Source organism: Ictidomys tridecemlineatus, chromosome 12, assembly GCF_052094955.1.
Source record: "Ictidomys tridecemlineatus isolate mIctTri1 chromosome 12, mIctTri1.hap1, whole genome shotgun sequence".
Classification (NCBI taxonomy): domain Eukaryota; kingdom Metazoa; phylum Chordata; class Mammalia; order Rodentia; family Sciuridae; genus Ictidomys; species Ictidomys tridecemlineatus.
The window spans coordinates 77,694,771-77,711,084 of NC_135488.1; the positions used below are offsets into that span (position 1 = coordinate 77,694,771).

The 16,314-nt window shown below is 40.8% G+C and overlaps 1 protein-coding gene and 1 long non-coding RNA gene across 5 annotated transcripts in view; one reads left to right on the forward strand and one right to left on the reverse strand.

The window, feature by feature from the left end:
- The window catches only part of Sptbn1 (spectrin beta, non-erythrocytic 1), a 188,633-nt gene extending 180,329 nt beyond the window's left edge, over nt 1–8,304 (reverse strand). The window contains exon 1 of one of the 2 annotated variants that reach the window (XM_078029174.1): nt 8,069–8,304. The gene's annotated coding sequence lies outside the window, so the exon portion shown is untranslated. Of the gene's footprint in view, nt 1–7,311; nt 7,405–8,068 lie in introns of those variants that run through there. The other variant, XM_021724271.3, reaches the window with a different exon arrangement.
- The window catches only part of LOC120884970 (uncharacterized), a 49,794-nt gene continuing 40,942 nt past the window's right edge, over nt 7,463–16,314 (forward strand). The window contains exons 1-2 of one of the 3 annotated variants that reach the window (XR_013428984.1): nt 7,463–8,030; nt 12,508–12,602. This is a non-coding gene — a long non-coding RNA (uncharacterized LOC120884970). Of the gene's footprint in view, nt 8,031–12,503; nt 12,603–16,314 lie in introns of all 3 variants that reach the window. The other 2 variants (XR_013428983.1, XR_013428982.1) reach the window with 2 other exon arrangements.

Consider the following 16,314-nt stretch of genomic DNA (forward strand, 5'->3'; position numbering starts at 1 on the left):
ATGCTACGTCAGGGCTCTATCACTGCATTAAATCCCCAGTCCCCCACCCCCATCCCATAATAATGTAAGAGGAAAGTTAATCTATTGTTTTAATTTGTGCTTCACATACTGTTGAATTTGAACAGTTTAATATAATGATCTGCCTCCTTGATTTCTTTTATAAGCTCTCTACTCTTACCCCCTTCTGAGATAAAAAGGTTTTAATGTTTTCTAGTTTTTTTAAAAAATCATTTACATTAATCAGATTTTCTTTGTAGTTATCTAAATGACTAATATTATTTGCTGAAATGTATCTTTTCTGAACAAATCAAACAACTTATTCCAAGAAAACATGAAATTGAGAAAAAATAAGCAAAAATTTCGTATTTTATAATCATTAACATTTATTATGATAGGTACTAAACAATCTCATTTAGCTTTGGTGGGAAAGGGGTGCTCCTGGGGACTGAACTCAAGGGTATTTTATCTCTGAGCTACATCCTCAGCCCTTTCTATTTTATTTTATTTTATCTTATTTTATTTTATTTTTTGAGACAGGGTCTTGCTAACTTGTCAAAGAGGATTGACCTTCCAATCCTCCTGCCTCAGACTCCCAATCAGCTGAGATTATAGGAATGTGCTGCCACGCCTGGTCCACTTAGCTTTAATAATCCTAGGCAATGAGGTTTCCATTACACATATAACCCACTGTTTTCCACTAAGTTTGTATTAAGTTTGCATTTCAAAACTTGAAACTTGCCTCAGTCTCACCATCACTTTACAGGTGAAGATTCTGAGGCACAGACATCTTAGCAGTTCACTAAGTGTAGGCTGTGAGAATGGAGAACCCAGAGCTCGGGGACCCGCTCTAAACAAAGACCTCAGCATCATCACTATTGAAGGCTGGGCAACTTCAAACTTTTACAACCCAATATCTACCCATCTATTTCTGTCATCGCCAGTGAGGCTCTTTGTCATCATTTGAACTTAAACCCTTTATTAGCTCCTCATTTACTTGTTCTGTCTCCCATCCATTCACCCTGCAGCAGCTGGCATGGGGCTGGGCTTTGACAACCACTGCCCCATCTTTCCCCTTTCTCTCATTCCCTGGGACTTGGCTCCCTCAATTTCTGGAGGCCACAAACACCTCTCTCCAGTCCCGTTGCTTGTAGCTTCTTCCTCCTGCCTCACTGTGTTCTAAACTGTCAATGTACTGATTATTCAAATGTCTTTTAATTACAGAATTTAGAAGTACACAGGATCTAAAACCTGGGTGCCAAAGCTGGAGGCACAACAGCACACATGAGGCCTTGGATTTCATCCCCAGCATGGCAAACAAAACAAAACAAAACAAAAACAAAATCCTGAGTGTCACATTTGATCAATGGGTAGTTTCTGCCTCAAACAATGCTGAAAAAGTTCCTGAGGCTCTCTCTCAACCCAGTGGAAAAACAGAACCATAACTGATCCCCTCCCCCAACCTCAGCCACCACCCAGTACTGGGGATTGAACCTAGGGCCTTGCACATGCTATATCTCCAGGCCTATTAATTGATTGATTGATAAAGACTTGTTAAATTGCCAAGGCTGGCCTCAAACTTGTGATCTTCCTGCCTCAGTCTCTCCAGTAGCTGGGATTACAGACATGTACCATCTCGCTTGGCCAATGACTGTTTTTCATTTTTATTTTTGTACCAGGGACTGAACCTGGGGAGCTTAACCACTGAGCCACACCCCCAAACCTTTTTTTATTTTTTATTTTGAGACAAGATCAGGCTAAGTTGCTTAGGGCCTCACTAATTTGCTGAGGCTGACTTTGAAATTGCAATCTTCCTGCCCCAGTTTCCCAAGCAGCTAGAATTATAGGCACATGCCACTCTAGTTGGCTCCATGATTGATTTTTTAATATTTGCCAGGAACAGAAAGCAGTGGTATATGTGCCATGTTTTAACCTCCACTGTGGTTTACTTTTATAAAAGTTTTTCATTTTATACAATTAGATCTAAAACCAGAGGGCTAATGGTTTGCTGAAGTCTCACGTGGTAAGTAAAAAGTATTTTAACTTCTGTGTCCAAAAAGTATATTCTATATGCTAAAGACATAGTTCTTGGACTCAGGAACTAGTTCCTATTCAACTTTAGGCCGGCCCACAACTGCAAATCCTGGCAAAAGAATGTATCCAATAATTCTTTATCAAGCTGAAAATAACATTGCAAAGTAATTTCAGAGTGGAAGCAAATAGAGATTAATAATAATATAAATGCTTACTGGTAAAAATAACTGTTTACAATTAAGTATAATTATACTATTATTAAGTACTAGAACCTAAATTGATGAAGGGTTTCAGTTTCTAGCAAGGGGTCATTACAGTCTATGTTAATACATAAATTCCATTGGCAACACAGACTTTTAAGAAACGGAAGTTAGGGCTGGAATTGTGGCTCAGTGGTAGAGTGTTTGCCTAGCACATGTGAGGCACTGGGTTTGATCCTCAGCACCACATAAAAATAAATAAATAAAATAAAGGTATTGTATCTATCTATTACTAAAAATTTTAAAAATTTGAAGAAAGAAATGAATTAGAATAAGCTGTTTAACGGCTCTTCTGATATAAAACTGCTTATGTAGTTTTTGCAAAGCACACTAAAATGGGTTTGTGGCTCATATAGATTAAATATTCCCAAGAGAGGAAAAGAATCATTATTAACTGAACATGTACTATGTGCCTGGCATTGCATTCTGCTGTCACATAACAACAATATAAGCAAGTATATAATACTTGATTTTTCTGATGAAGAAACTGGTCATGAGAGTAACTGACCCAAGGATAGTGACCCAGCTATAGTCACAAGGCTAGAGTACAATGGCAAAAGGATTTAGGCTTAGCTCTTTTTGACTTCAAAACCAATGTTCTTGCCAGGTGTGGTAGCACATGCCTGTAATCCCAGCAGCTCAGGAGGCTAAGGCAGGAGGATCACAAGTTCAAAGCCAGCCACAGCAATGGTGAGGTGCTAAGCAATTCAGTGAGACCCTGTCTCTAAATAAATACAAAATAGGGCTGAGGATGTGGCTCAGTGGTTGAGTGCCCCTGATTTCAATCCCCAGTACCGCCCCCCCCCAAAAAAATATATATATATATATATTCTTTCCAAATTTTTGTGCAATAACAAAATCATCCTTACAACCTTAAACAAAAACTGACTATGACTCTCCTAAAATTACAAATAACAAATAAACAAACAACTGTTCATAAAAAGAAACCACAAAAAGGTTTTCTTAACACAAACACACACACACACACACACACACACACACACACACAGCTGGGGTTGTGGCTCAGCCATCAAGTACTTGCCTTGCTATGTGGGTTCAGTCCTTAGCACCACATAAATAAATAAAATAAAGGTACTGTGTCCATCTACAACTAAAAATTTAAACACACAGACACACATACAAAATAGGAGATATTTCTTTAGTTGTAGATGCACAGTACATTTACTTTATTTATTTTTATGTGGTACTAAAGTTTGAACCCAGTGCCTCATGCATGCCAGTCGAGTATTCTACCACTGAGTCACAACCCCAGCCCAGGAGACAGTTTTTACAACACATACTATCTACAAGGGATTAGTAGGCAATCTACCTAGAGAACATCTATAAATCAATAGGAAAAGAAAAACTGGCAAAAGACTGAACTGGCACTTCACAAAAGAAGGAACCCTAATAGTTGATAATAAATTTGAAGAAAAATTTTAATATTAAAAAAACTTCAGGGAAGTTACAAACAAAAGTTTGAAATAACATTTCACTAACATCGACTGGATAAGATTTTAAAGCTGGGTAAATATTGTGGAACATTTGCAATACACACCACTAATGGGAACACAACTAGTACAATCACCCTGGGAAATAGTTGGGCATTATCTACTAAGATTGATGATACACATGCTCTGTGATCCAGCAAATTTCATACTCAAAGAGTGTGTGTGTGTGTGTGTGTGTGTGTGTGTGTGTCTCCACATGTGTACCAAGAGACTTGTACCAAAACCACTCACAGTAGCCCTTTTATAGCACTAAAAAAACAGAATCAACTCAAATCTCCATATATAACAGAAAGAAGAAATAATCTATGGGAGAATACTATATGCAGTGAAAATGAATAAACTACAGCAATAAAATGGATGAATCTTGGGACTATAATGTCAATCTCAAAATGCAATGTACTAGACTAGTGCCTTATTGGGAGGGGGAGACTTTTTCAACTTCAGAGGTATTTTATAAAAGAACCTAAAACACTGATTATAATCTAAAAAAAATCTTTTTGATATTGAGTTCCCTTAACTGAAAGAGTGGAGCAGACTTTCTTATTTAATGTTCATACAAATCATTTAGAGGTCTTACTAAAACGAAGAGGCTGATGGAGAGGGTAAAAAGTGGGGCTTAAGAATCTGCATTTATAAAAAACTTTTAAGTGATTCTAATGTCGGTGGTCCATGCAACTCATATGATATCAAAGGACATTATGAAAATGCCTTTTCCAGAGATGGTTAAAAACAGAAATATGGGTGTATCTAGTTGCAAAAACTTAGTTTTTCTCACCAAGGTAGAAAAAAGATTGAAGATATTACTTCTACAATGTCACCAGAAAAATCAGAGCACTAAACTAGGTCTTGGAGAAAATGCAAAGACTGTAAACTTAAGAGATCTACTGTGCTACAGAAGGGGCTTTTCTAGCAAGAATATTAATCCTTTACTCATGGAAGGATGGTTTGCCTTCTGAATAGTATAGCCAGAAGAAATCAGGGTTATCATAAGGAAATTCTCAGAACATTAAATAAAGCCTGATTACAATGAAGATCTTGGTCAGGACCCCACATAATTAAAAGAGACTCATATCACTACATGTAAAAAATAAATTAAAAATTTTTTTTAAATTGGCTTTAAGATTATTCCTAAATATATATTTTTATCTGGGAGTGGTAGCACACCCTTGTAGTCCCAGCTACTTGGGAGGATGAAGTGGGAGGATTAATTGAGCCCAGGAGTTCAAGATAAATAAGCCTGGGCAACATACCAATATCCCATCTCAAAACATATAAATAAATAAATAAAAATATGCTCATTTAAGTAGTTGTAAAATCCTTCCATCTCAAAACAGTACCTCCACATGGAAAGTGAGACTTTTAGACACTAGGACAAAGTAACTAAACTAATTCTTACAAGAAGCGCTGTCAATATCAGACCTTTGCTCAGGACGTGTCACACTGGCTCCTAGAACATCAAGAGTTGTTACTAGCCCTGCCCAAGAAATCCTTTTTACAGGCCTCAACCAAGGAAGTTCACTAACGGACAGCAGCTCCTTCACTGACCCAATACTTCTCATTGTCTCAGATGAAGGTTATCAAGACACAACAGAGTTATGAAGAGCTTAACTTGATAGAGTTCTGCACCTGGTGTGTAAGTCAGAACAGCTAAACCTCCGTGACATCAACACAGGATATATCTTACAACATAGTAAATCCAAAACACCAGGATAATCCATGCAAATAATACTCAAAAAGAAAAAAAAGCGTATGCAACACCATTTTATACAAACAGGACAACAATGAAGCACAAATCAAGAGTTCCATATTTTAACTGCCCTCTATTAGAGAAACTCAAAATAATACACATACACCACACTATTTACATGCAGTTGTTTCTGCACTGAGATTCATTCCGAGATTTTTTTTTAAGAGCAGACACGCCCTTGGCGTTGAAATGCTGACCTTCCCTTCCAGTTTGCACATTGAAATTTCCTTTTCACTTACACATTTTAGGATCCTGGAATGACCTCAGGAATACATCCCATTTGCCATCCCATGCTGAACAAATGAAACATAAGGATGACATTTTGAAGGGAAATGTCCTGCCTACTAGCACACACTTAAAACAGATAACATTGGTAACCATTTCATTCTGATTGGACACCAGCCACAGAGCCACCAGTAGTCTGCCCTTTTCCACTCCCTCCCCAGTCACATGTGTTTTTAAAAAAAAAAAAAAAAAAGCATAAGAAAATACATACAAACAAACATAAGTGTAGCCTATAACCATCACAATTCCGTTAGTCATGTCTGGAGACTTAACCTATTAAAATCAATAAAATCTGAATACTAATTAATTACTAATCATGACATTTATCTACCCTAATAATCCTTTAAAAAGAATACAAATATGCAGTTGTACTTGACTTGCACAAAAAGCAAATGATAAAATCGCAAAAACAGGTTAAAAGAATCAATTACTATTCATCAGAAACATAAATTCCTTTGAAACAACCTATGGAATGCTAAAATCATTATAAATGTTCCCAGTAACCTAAGAACTAAATGAATTAATTATTTCATTTTAAAATAATGATTTCCTATAGGAATTTTATATTTTCTTGGTACTGACCAAAGACAGAAGAGATGCAATAATGTCACAGCTGTTAAGGTCTAATTAAGAAACAACTTTTCACAAATGAAAAAATTGATGCACAGCTGGGTTGTGGATACAGATTATGGGTGATACACAGAAAAGCTGCGACTGCCAACCTGAATGCACCACTGCCTCCGCGCACCACTGGGCCCTGTCCTTCTGCAGCCCCTCCCTAAGGCTCTGGTCCCTTGGTTGGAGATCAGACTCCCATCCGCATCCGCTGGCCGGCTCCTTGGGCCTGCATTAGTGCTGCAGGGCGCCCCTTCATTCGAGCACAGCCAAGAGGCAGGGCAGGAGGGGTCACCCCAAAAGAAGACTCTCTCCCCCTCACACCTAGGTGACCTGGTCTTCCAGCAGCCACATCCAGCTGAAGCAGCATGACAAGGTAGAAGCAACTCCAGGCGCCGGCCTAGGGCAGCCCCGGGGCCTGGGTGGGGCCGGGCGGGGGCTGCAGGCGCCGAGTGGCCGTGCCAAGCCCCGCCAGCGAAAACTAGGGGAAGCTGCGATACTGCAGCATTGTGCTGCATCACGGCGAGGGCACCGCGAGCCATCCATCTTGCCAAAAACGCACATCCCCGCCCAAATAAATCCCACCGAATCCCTTTTTCTCCTCTGGTCGAAGTACCCCCACACTCGCCCTCTCCTCAGTATCTGCTCTGGCTTTGACTGGAAAAATAATGGACAACGTTTTGTGTACTATAAACCCCCACCCCATCTGATGGCACCACCTGGCACCTCTCCTATCACAAAAACAAAGGGAAGCCACCCCTCCAAAAAAGGGGCCACGGGAGTGGTATGAAAGGTGATAACGAGAGGGGCTGCCAGCCCACCTCCCCAAGGCAGGCAGGAGGGTCCCCGCGCTGGTACAAACCTGTTGAAGAGACGGTGGTAGGAGCCGATGGGCGGGCGCAGGCGGCTCGGCTCCCCGAGGCGGCTCACGCCCAGCCCTGGGAGAGTGGGGACGACAGGGAGGGCCGGGGGGGGGGGGCGATGCGGAGGGGGTGGTGAGCCGAGGAGCCGGTGGTGAACGCGAGGCTGGGGCGGGAAAGCGGGAGGGGGCCGCGCGGCCGCCGCCTCCAGCTCAGCTGCAGCGCCGCACAGCCAGGACCACGCCTGGCCGCATCCCCGGCACCGTTACGCGCACAGCCGGGCCCTGTCAACGCCGCCCCCGCTCCCCACCAGCCAGGCCAAGGGAAGGGCACCTGAAAATGTCCCCTTCAGTGGCCCACTCTGCATCCACCCTTGTGCCAAGGGTCGCTTCACGGGGTTGGAAGGAGAAGGGTAGGAGGAAGAATCGGCACTGCAGCGCTGGGGATGGGGCCCAAGAGCCGCGGTGCGCACCGCGGATCTGCGGCCGCCACACTGCGGAGTCCGTCGTCCCCCGCCCCGCATCACCGGAGTTCTAATAAGCGTCGGAGACCTAGGCTCCCCGCGTCGCCCCCGCCCGCTCTCTGCAGCCTCCCCGCCCCCACGCCGCTCCCCGGGCACAGGGCAACAGCGGGCAGCAGCGTCCGTCGGCCCTGGGCCCGCGCCCCTCCTTCCGCCCGCCCGCCCGTCGCCGCTGCGGAGCCTGCCCGGGAGGCAGCCCCAGTGAGTTGGCATCTTCCTGCCTCGGGCCCCCTACCTACCTCCGGGGATGGGGTGGGGGCGCCGGGGTCCCGTCCTCCTCCCGCTCCTCGGCGGCCGGGCGGGTGGGCCGGGAGGCGACTCCGCGGGGCTGTCCGCGGCTGGGGCCGGGGCTCACAGGACGGGACCGCTGGGCGCTGGTGCGCGGGGCTGCGCGCTCGCTCCGGGAGGAGAGGCGGCCGAGGGAGGGACTGGAGGAATCCGCAGCCTGCACGGCAACAGCTGCACTGATTCCGGGGGCTGGACGGGCGCGCGAGGGGCGGGGGGAGGAGGGGAGGAGAAAGCCGACCGGGAGGGGGCTAGGGGCGGGGAGAGGGAGCGCGCGGACGCGGCGCGGCGCGGGCTCCGACTGCGGGCGCGCGCACACACGCTCTCCCGAACGCCCTCCTCCGTACTCTCCTCTCTTGTCGCTCCCTCCCTGCGTAGTCCTCCCTCAGCTCCCGCTCTCAGCCCTGAAGCCAGATGCCGCCCACCCAAAGCCTGTTCAGCTCTGGAGCCGAACCTCGGGCGCGTCCACGCTTTCTCAAGCCGAGGCTCTTCCCCGGGCCCAGCTCGTACCTCGTCCCTAGTGGCGGGGAATGACTGATCCGGGTGGGCACCGCTGCTGCGGCTACCCCAACAGAAGGACAATGGGGGCTTTGTCCCCACAGCCAGCGAGGCCCAATTTCACGTTTAATTTGAGGCTAATTCGATTATCGCCATGGAAAAGGGCAGCCTAATTTTCTCCGTGGCTTGTGCAGCCTCTTTTCGCCCGCGATGTTTGCGTTTAGAACGTGATGGAGAGTGTTGAGGGAGGTTTGAGAGTGTCTTTGGCTGGGTTGGCTTTAGATCTGGGTGAGGATGCCTTGTAGGTTCCGAGCTGCATTAAGGTAGATGACGCCGACCCTATCCGTGGAAACCCTGAGTTGGGGGAAGTCGGGGTTCTTACTCATGAGTTAGTGTATTAAGCTCCTTCGTGAATGATTTTTCACCCTCTCCCACCAGGGTAGTTGGGAACAGACCCTACAAGTGGTTTATCCAACTCCTACCTCTCTCACCTAAGCACAGGCTCAACTTGAACCCGAGGCCAGGTGCCGGGCCCCTAGATACTCAGGAGTGGCTTTGTCCTACTGCAGTGGAGGCCCCCCAAGACGACCTCAGGACTTGGGTTTTCCCTGAGACAGACTCTGGACATTTCCTTGAGTTTTTGTTAAGTGCAAGGGCCCCTTTTCAAATGTTTGCACCCCTTATTATCCCTCTACTACCACCCTGCCCCCACCAGCCTGCTGAGTACAAATTTTAGAACTACCACTATAGGGAAGAAAAGGTGGTGAATCACCATGACCACGGAATAGAAACCCTCTTTAGAAAACGGATGGAGAAAAATGGCTTTCTCCCTGCTCTGTAAGGTGCCCAAGGCACACTATAGGCTTTCTGAGAGAAGACTGCCCTTCCTGTTTGGAGAAGTCCGGGAGCTTTCTCCCTGGAAGATCTAATCACCTGGATGAAAAATATGGGACAGTTAAGTAGCTTGGATCATGCAAATCGACAGAACCTGGTCTGATGGGTTTTTATTTTTGTTGTACTTTTAAAAGGAATACTTTAGAATAAACTAAATGAAATTGTCACTGGAAACTGAAGATGATTCTTCTTTTTAGGCCTTCACCACCAGTTTGTACTAAGGTTTACTTTTGATATATATGGAAAAAAAAATTAAGGAAAACAAATAATTAAAAAACAATATTTTTCTCAGAAGGTTGATCAATACAACCAGAAAGTAAACTCTCCAAGGGCAGGGTCTTTGTTCTTTGTTCATTTTATAGCAAGCACTTAGGGGGTTCTCAAGAGTCTCTCAAATAGAATTGAACAGAACCAACATAGAAGTTGCTGCCCTCCTTAGGTAATACAGGAAAGCCATGAGAAATCAAAGTTGTTTCCTTTCACTTATTTACTTTTTACTATGGCCCCAGCACCTCCCACCCAGACAATGTTAATGGAATACCAAAGAAAACAACAGGCAATACTGGGAAATGCCACACTTCAAATTCTTCCAAAGCTATTCTGAAATGGTGACTCCTAAATGCTTCCTTTATCACAGATAACAGTATTTAAATAAATCTTAATTTGATAGATGACTCACTTTCCCTACCCCATTCCACTCCTACTTAAGTTTTTAAAATTTTCTTCAAAAAGAAGGGCCACACACAACCTTAGAGCTTTACTCTAGCAAAGCACCAAAACTGTGAGACAAGTATTCAAAATTTCACTGTACATACTTGCTTTACAATTTCAAATTCTCATTCTACAGTGAAAAAAAAAATCACCCAAGAGAGTCCAGGGTGCCAATGACCAAAAAGAAACAATTCAAAGAATAGACAATCTAAATCTAGAGAGATTATTGGAGAAGAAATTTCTATGAAAGGCAAAAATCTACAAAAGAAAAAAATTTAAAGCTTTATTAGTGGTGGCAACTCAGAATTATTATTTCCAAATATCTCAGAAGCAACTTTGTTGAAGTTTATCTTCACATTACAATCAAGGGAAATTTAAATGACCCTAGAATTCACCAATATCAGTCTGTAACATATTGATAATCTCACTTTTAAAACTGTGTGATTACACATGACTTTGTCTTCATAGAAATAGTACTTTTTTATAAAATTTTTGCAAATATAAATTGTTACTTTAACTTTCCATTTAAAATGTAGGGAGAAAATCATGTTAACATATACATTAGTAATGTTATGAAGCTGTAACACACACATTTTTGAAATCTCATAAAGGTCCCCAAATCAACAAAGGTTAATTTATTGCTGTATAAAATCAACTGTAAACTGGCCATGGTGGTGCATGTCTGTAATCCCAGAAGCTTGGAAGACTGAGGCAGGAGGATCAAAAGTTCCAGGCTAGCCTCAGCAATTTAGTGAGATCCTGTCTTAAAAGAAAAGAAAAAAGGTCTGGGAGTGTAGCTCAGTGGTAGAGACACCCTGGGTTAAATTCTCAGTAAATCGCTCAGGCACACACACACACACACACACACACTGAAGTCAACTACAGTTATAAGAGGTTCTCTGCGGACTTTGTCTTCCCGGTGTCAGCTCAGCATGTCAGAATACTTTAATATTATGGTACCTTCACCTCAATTAGTGTTCCCATAGTCTCCATTGTAAGGGAAGAATGTAATGGAAAGCTAAGTACCAGCAACTAAATACATCGATAAATGATATCTAGTTCTCTCTCCACATTTTATTTGCCAAAGCATGTCACATGGCTACACTTGAAATCAGATCTTATATAAACAATAGGATTATCTGTTACAATCTGTTTTATTAGAAAAGAAAGAATGATTCTTTAAGTATTTCCTTATTATATTACATTAGCCCACTTAGAACTTGCCTTCTATTATACAGATAATATCCTCAAACTTTAAAATCAGAACAGATTTTGAAAACTTGAATAAATTTTTGTAATTTCTATTTACTTCTAAACTTGACTTCTTTTTTACCATAAACTATTCTGGGAAGTTTCCTCACAATAGAAACTTTTCATTTAAGGATCCTCACGTAATTTTCTACTGGGAAAACCTAAAGACTTACATGTTTAAACTAACACCATCTGAATGAATGCTTTTTAAGCATGAATAGCACATTTACTGCTTTATGAAGGAATGTATTCTTTCATTTACTCAAGAAATATGTGTCTTATATTTTTCTAGGTTCTGAAATAGAAAAGTGTTCTAAAAAGTAAATACAATAAAAATCACTCCTTTGTGAAACTTTCATTCTATCAGGGAATACAATGAATCAATAAATAAAAGATATGCATAATGATAAATAGGAATATATGGTAATATAAATCCATAGGAATGATATTTATAAAATGATCACAATAAATAGTCTCAGCTTTCTATGAAGGATCTTTGAATTTTCTCTGATAACAATAATAAGGATCATTAATAGCAACTATTAAGTGCTTTCTAACTTTTAAATGCTTTAACAAGGGCTTGGTATTCAAATCACAAAAAACTCTTCTAACCCAACCAACAGAAAGACAACCTAATTCAAAAATGGACAAAGGACCTGAATAGACCTTTCTCCAAGGAAGATATAATAAAAATGTCCAAGAAGGAGATGAAAATATGGTCAACATTATTAGTTTTTTAGGAAATTCAAGTCAAAACCACAATGTGATAACTCTTCACACCCACTAGGATATCTTTTTTTGTGTGTGGTGGATACGGGAGATTGAACTCAGGGGCACTCAAACACTGAGCCACATCCCCAGCCCTATTTTTTTTTTTTTTTAATTTAGAGACATGGTCTCACTGAGTTGCGTAGCTCCTTACCACTGCTTAGGCTGGCTTTGAACTCACAATTCTCCTGTTTCAGCCTCCCAAACTTGTGGGATTACAAGTGTGTACCACTGCACCCACCCCCAACCATTTTTTTTTTTTTTAAGACAGAGACCAACAAGTATTGGTGACAATTTGGAGAAATTGGAAACCTCATACATTGCTGGTGGGAAGATAAGATGGTGCAGAAGAGGTCTCTCAAAAAGGTAAACAAAGGGCTGGGGGTTGTGGCTCAGCGATAGAGTACTCGCATGGCATGTGTGTGGTGGTGGGTTCTATCCTCCGCATTATATAAAAATAAGTAAAATAAAGGTTTTGTCCAACTACAACTAAAAAAAAATCCATTAAAAAAGGTAAACATAGAATTGTTATAGAATTGAAAACAGATATTCAAAGAAATTTTATGCACTAATGTTCATATTAGCAATATTCACAATACCCAAAAAGTAGAAACAACCCAAATGTCCATCCGTGAATGAATAAACAAACTGTGTCATGTTATACTCGGTGGAATATTGTTTTAATTAGCTTTTTCATCGTTGTGACCAAAAGATTTCACAAGAACAACAGAGTATAGAAAGTTTATTTGTGCTCATGGTTTCAGAGGTCTCAGTCCATAGATTACAGACTCCATAGCTCTTGGCCTAAGGTGATGCAAAACATCATGGCAGAAGGGCTTGGTGGAGGAAAGCAGCTCAGGATATGGCAGCCAGAAAGTGATCTGCTCACCAGGAACCAAATATAAAACCAAAGGCAGGTCCCCAGTGATAAACCTCCTCCAGCCACACCCACTTGCCTATAGTTACTACCCAGTTAATCCATATCAGTGGATTAGCCCAGTAATTATGCAACAGCTCCTATAATCTAATCATTTCACCTCTGAACATTCTTGCATTTTCTCACACTTGAGCTTTTGAGGGCACTGCATATCTAAACCATAACAAATGCAATTCAGCTGTAATAAAGGAATGAAGTACTGAAACATGCTGCAATATGGATGAACCTTGAAAACATGTTAAGTGAAAGAAGCCAAATATAAAAGGTCACATATTGTGTGACTCCATTCATATCAAATATCCAGATTAGATAAATCCATAGAGACAGAAAGCAGATTGGTGGCTACCCGAGACTAGAATCTGTGGGGAGGGAAGGAAATGGTGTATACTGCTTAATGAATATGGGGTTTTATTTTAGGATGATGAAAATGGTTTGGAAATACATAAGGATGGTAATTGTACAGCATAGGGAATATATGAAATGGCACTGAATGTCTACTTTAAAATGGTTATTTTTATGGTATATGCATGCCACTTTAATTTTTAAAACCTATTTCAAAAATAAAAATCATTTTTATTAGTTCTTAATTCAATATCATTTTTCAGTAACCCTCAGATCATTAGTCACATCAGGTAAATGGGCTTCTGCATGTTCTTGAAATTTTTCCTACACTCTCCTGAGAAAGGATTTATCATAATTTATCTCTCAAATAGGAGCTAACCTAGCCTACCTGCATATTTTCTGGGAGCTTGATTCTAATTATCTCACCGCAGGAATATAAGAGTGATTCTGAGTCTTTACTGTGGAAACCAAACAAAAATTTTAAAACAGTTTCTAGAATCTCCTTATGGCAAGTAGAAGCTAAGAATAAAAAAGCTCTGATTTTTTATTAGAGCTTTAAAGTTATACATAGTAGTTGGGTTCATCCTGACAAATTCATACACCCATGAAAATCAACTTTGATTCATAATCCCCCTTTCCCTCCCCCTTTAGTCTCCCTCCTCCCTTTTCTCTCCCATTCTCCTTCCTCTATTTCACTAGACTTCCTTTCACTCATCTAATAATTTTTATTTCATTGGTTCTTTATGCTATCCTATCTTTCCCTCTTCCTTTCCTTTATTTTACTTTAGCTTCTGCCTGTGACATAAAACATTTGATCTTTGAGTTTCTGAGTTTGGCTTATTTCAGTTAACATGATATTTTCCAATTCCATCCATTTACCACCAAATGCCATAATTTAATTTTCTTTTTATGATTGAGTGGAACTCCACTGTGTATATACACCACAATTTCTTAATTTATTCTTCTGTTATTGGGCTTCTGAGTTGATTCCATAATTTACCTATTGTGAATTGTGCTACTATAAACATTGTCGTGGCTATGTCACTATAGTTTTCGGATTTGGGGAAACTACCAAAGGGTCATACGGTGATTCCATCCATAGCATTTGAAGAATCTCCATAACTGCTTTCCAGAGTTTTTGTACTAGCTTACAGTTCTACCAACAACGTACAAGTGTTCCTTTCTCCCCACAACCTTGCCAGCATTTATTGTTGTTCATGTCCTTGATCATTGCCATTCTGACAGGAGTAAGACAAAATCTTAGTGTACTTTTGATTTGCATTTCCCTGATTGCTAGAGATGTTCAACTTTTTTTTTTCCATATATTTGTGGCCATTTGTGTTTCTATTTAATTCTTTTGTCCATTTATTGACTGTGTGAGTGTGTGTGTTAAGTTTTTGAGTTCTTGATATATTCTGGATATTAATCCCCTATCAGAGGAGTAGCTGGCCAAGACTTTCTCCCATCCTGTAGGCTCTCTCTTCATGCTTTTAATCATTTTCTTTGCTGTGCAGAAACTTTTCAGTGTGGTGGCACCCATTTACTGATTTTTATTTCTTTTGCTTTGAGGATCTTATTAAAGAAGTCGGTGCCAGCACCTATAGGATGGAGGGGTTGACCCTAGTTTTCTTAAAAGTTATAAGGTTTCTGGTACAATTCCTAAGTCTTTGATCCATTTCAATTTGAGTTTCATGCAGGGTGACCGATTGGAGTCTACTTTCGTTTTTCTAGAGATAGCTATCCAGTTTTCCCAGCACCATTTATTAAAGAGGCTATCTTTTCTCCAAAATATATTTTTGGTGTCTTTGTCAAATCAGATGGTTATAAGTATGTGGATTTGTCTCTATGTCTTTTATTCTGTTCCATTTGTCTTCATGTCTATTTTCATGCTAATACCATGCTGTTTTTGTTGCTCCTGCTCTGTAGTGTAATTTCAGAGCAGGTGTTGTGAGGTCTTCTGATTTACTTTTCTTGCTTAGTATCACTTTGGCTATTCTGGCTCTCTTAGTCTTCCAAATGAATTTAAGGATTTTTTTTTTCTAATTCTGTAAAGAATGTCATTGGTATTTTTGATGGAGATTGCATTAAATCTGTATATTGCTTTTGATAATGTGACCGTTTTGACAATATTTAGTCTACCTACCCATGAACATGGGAGGTCTTTCCGGGAGGTCTTTCCATCTTCTAAGGTTTTCTTCAATTAATTTCTTCAGCATTCTATAATTTTCATTGTAGAGTTTTTTTACCTCTTTGGTTAGATTGATTTCCAAGGTTGTTTTTTGTTGTTTTGAGATTACTGTGAATGGGATGGTTTTCCTTATTTCTTCCTCCCCTGATTCACTGTTGGAGTACAAGAAAGCTATTGATTTATGGTGTTGATCTTATATCCTGCTACTTTGCTAAATTCATTTATAAGCTCTAGAAGTCTTCTGGTGGAGTTTTCTAGGTATAGGATCATATCACCAGCAGAAATAATTTGACTTCTTTTCCTATTTGAATTCCATTAACTTCCTTTGTGTAATCATTATGGCTAATGTTTCAAAGACTCTATTGAATAGGAGTGGTGAGAGTGGACAGCTTTGTCTTGTTGTGAAGTTTGGGGATTTTAGTGGAAATGCTTTTAGTTTTTCTCCATTAAGCATGATTTTGGCTTTGGGTTTGTCATAAATGCCTAAATGATGTTGAGGTAAGTTCCTTTGTCCCTAGCTTCTCCAGTATTTTTAACATGATTGGATATAGATTTTATCCAACATCTTTGAAATGATCATGTAATTTTTATCCTTAATTCTATTTAAGTGG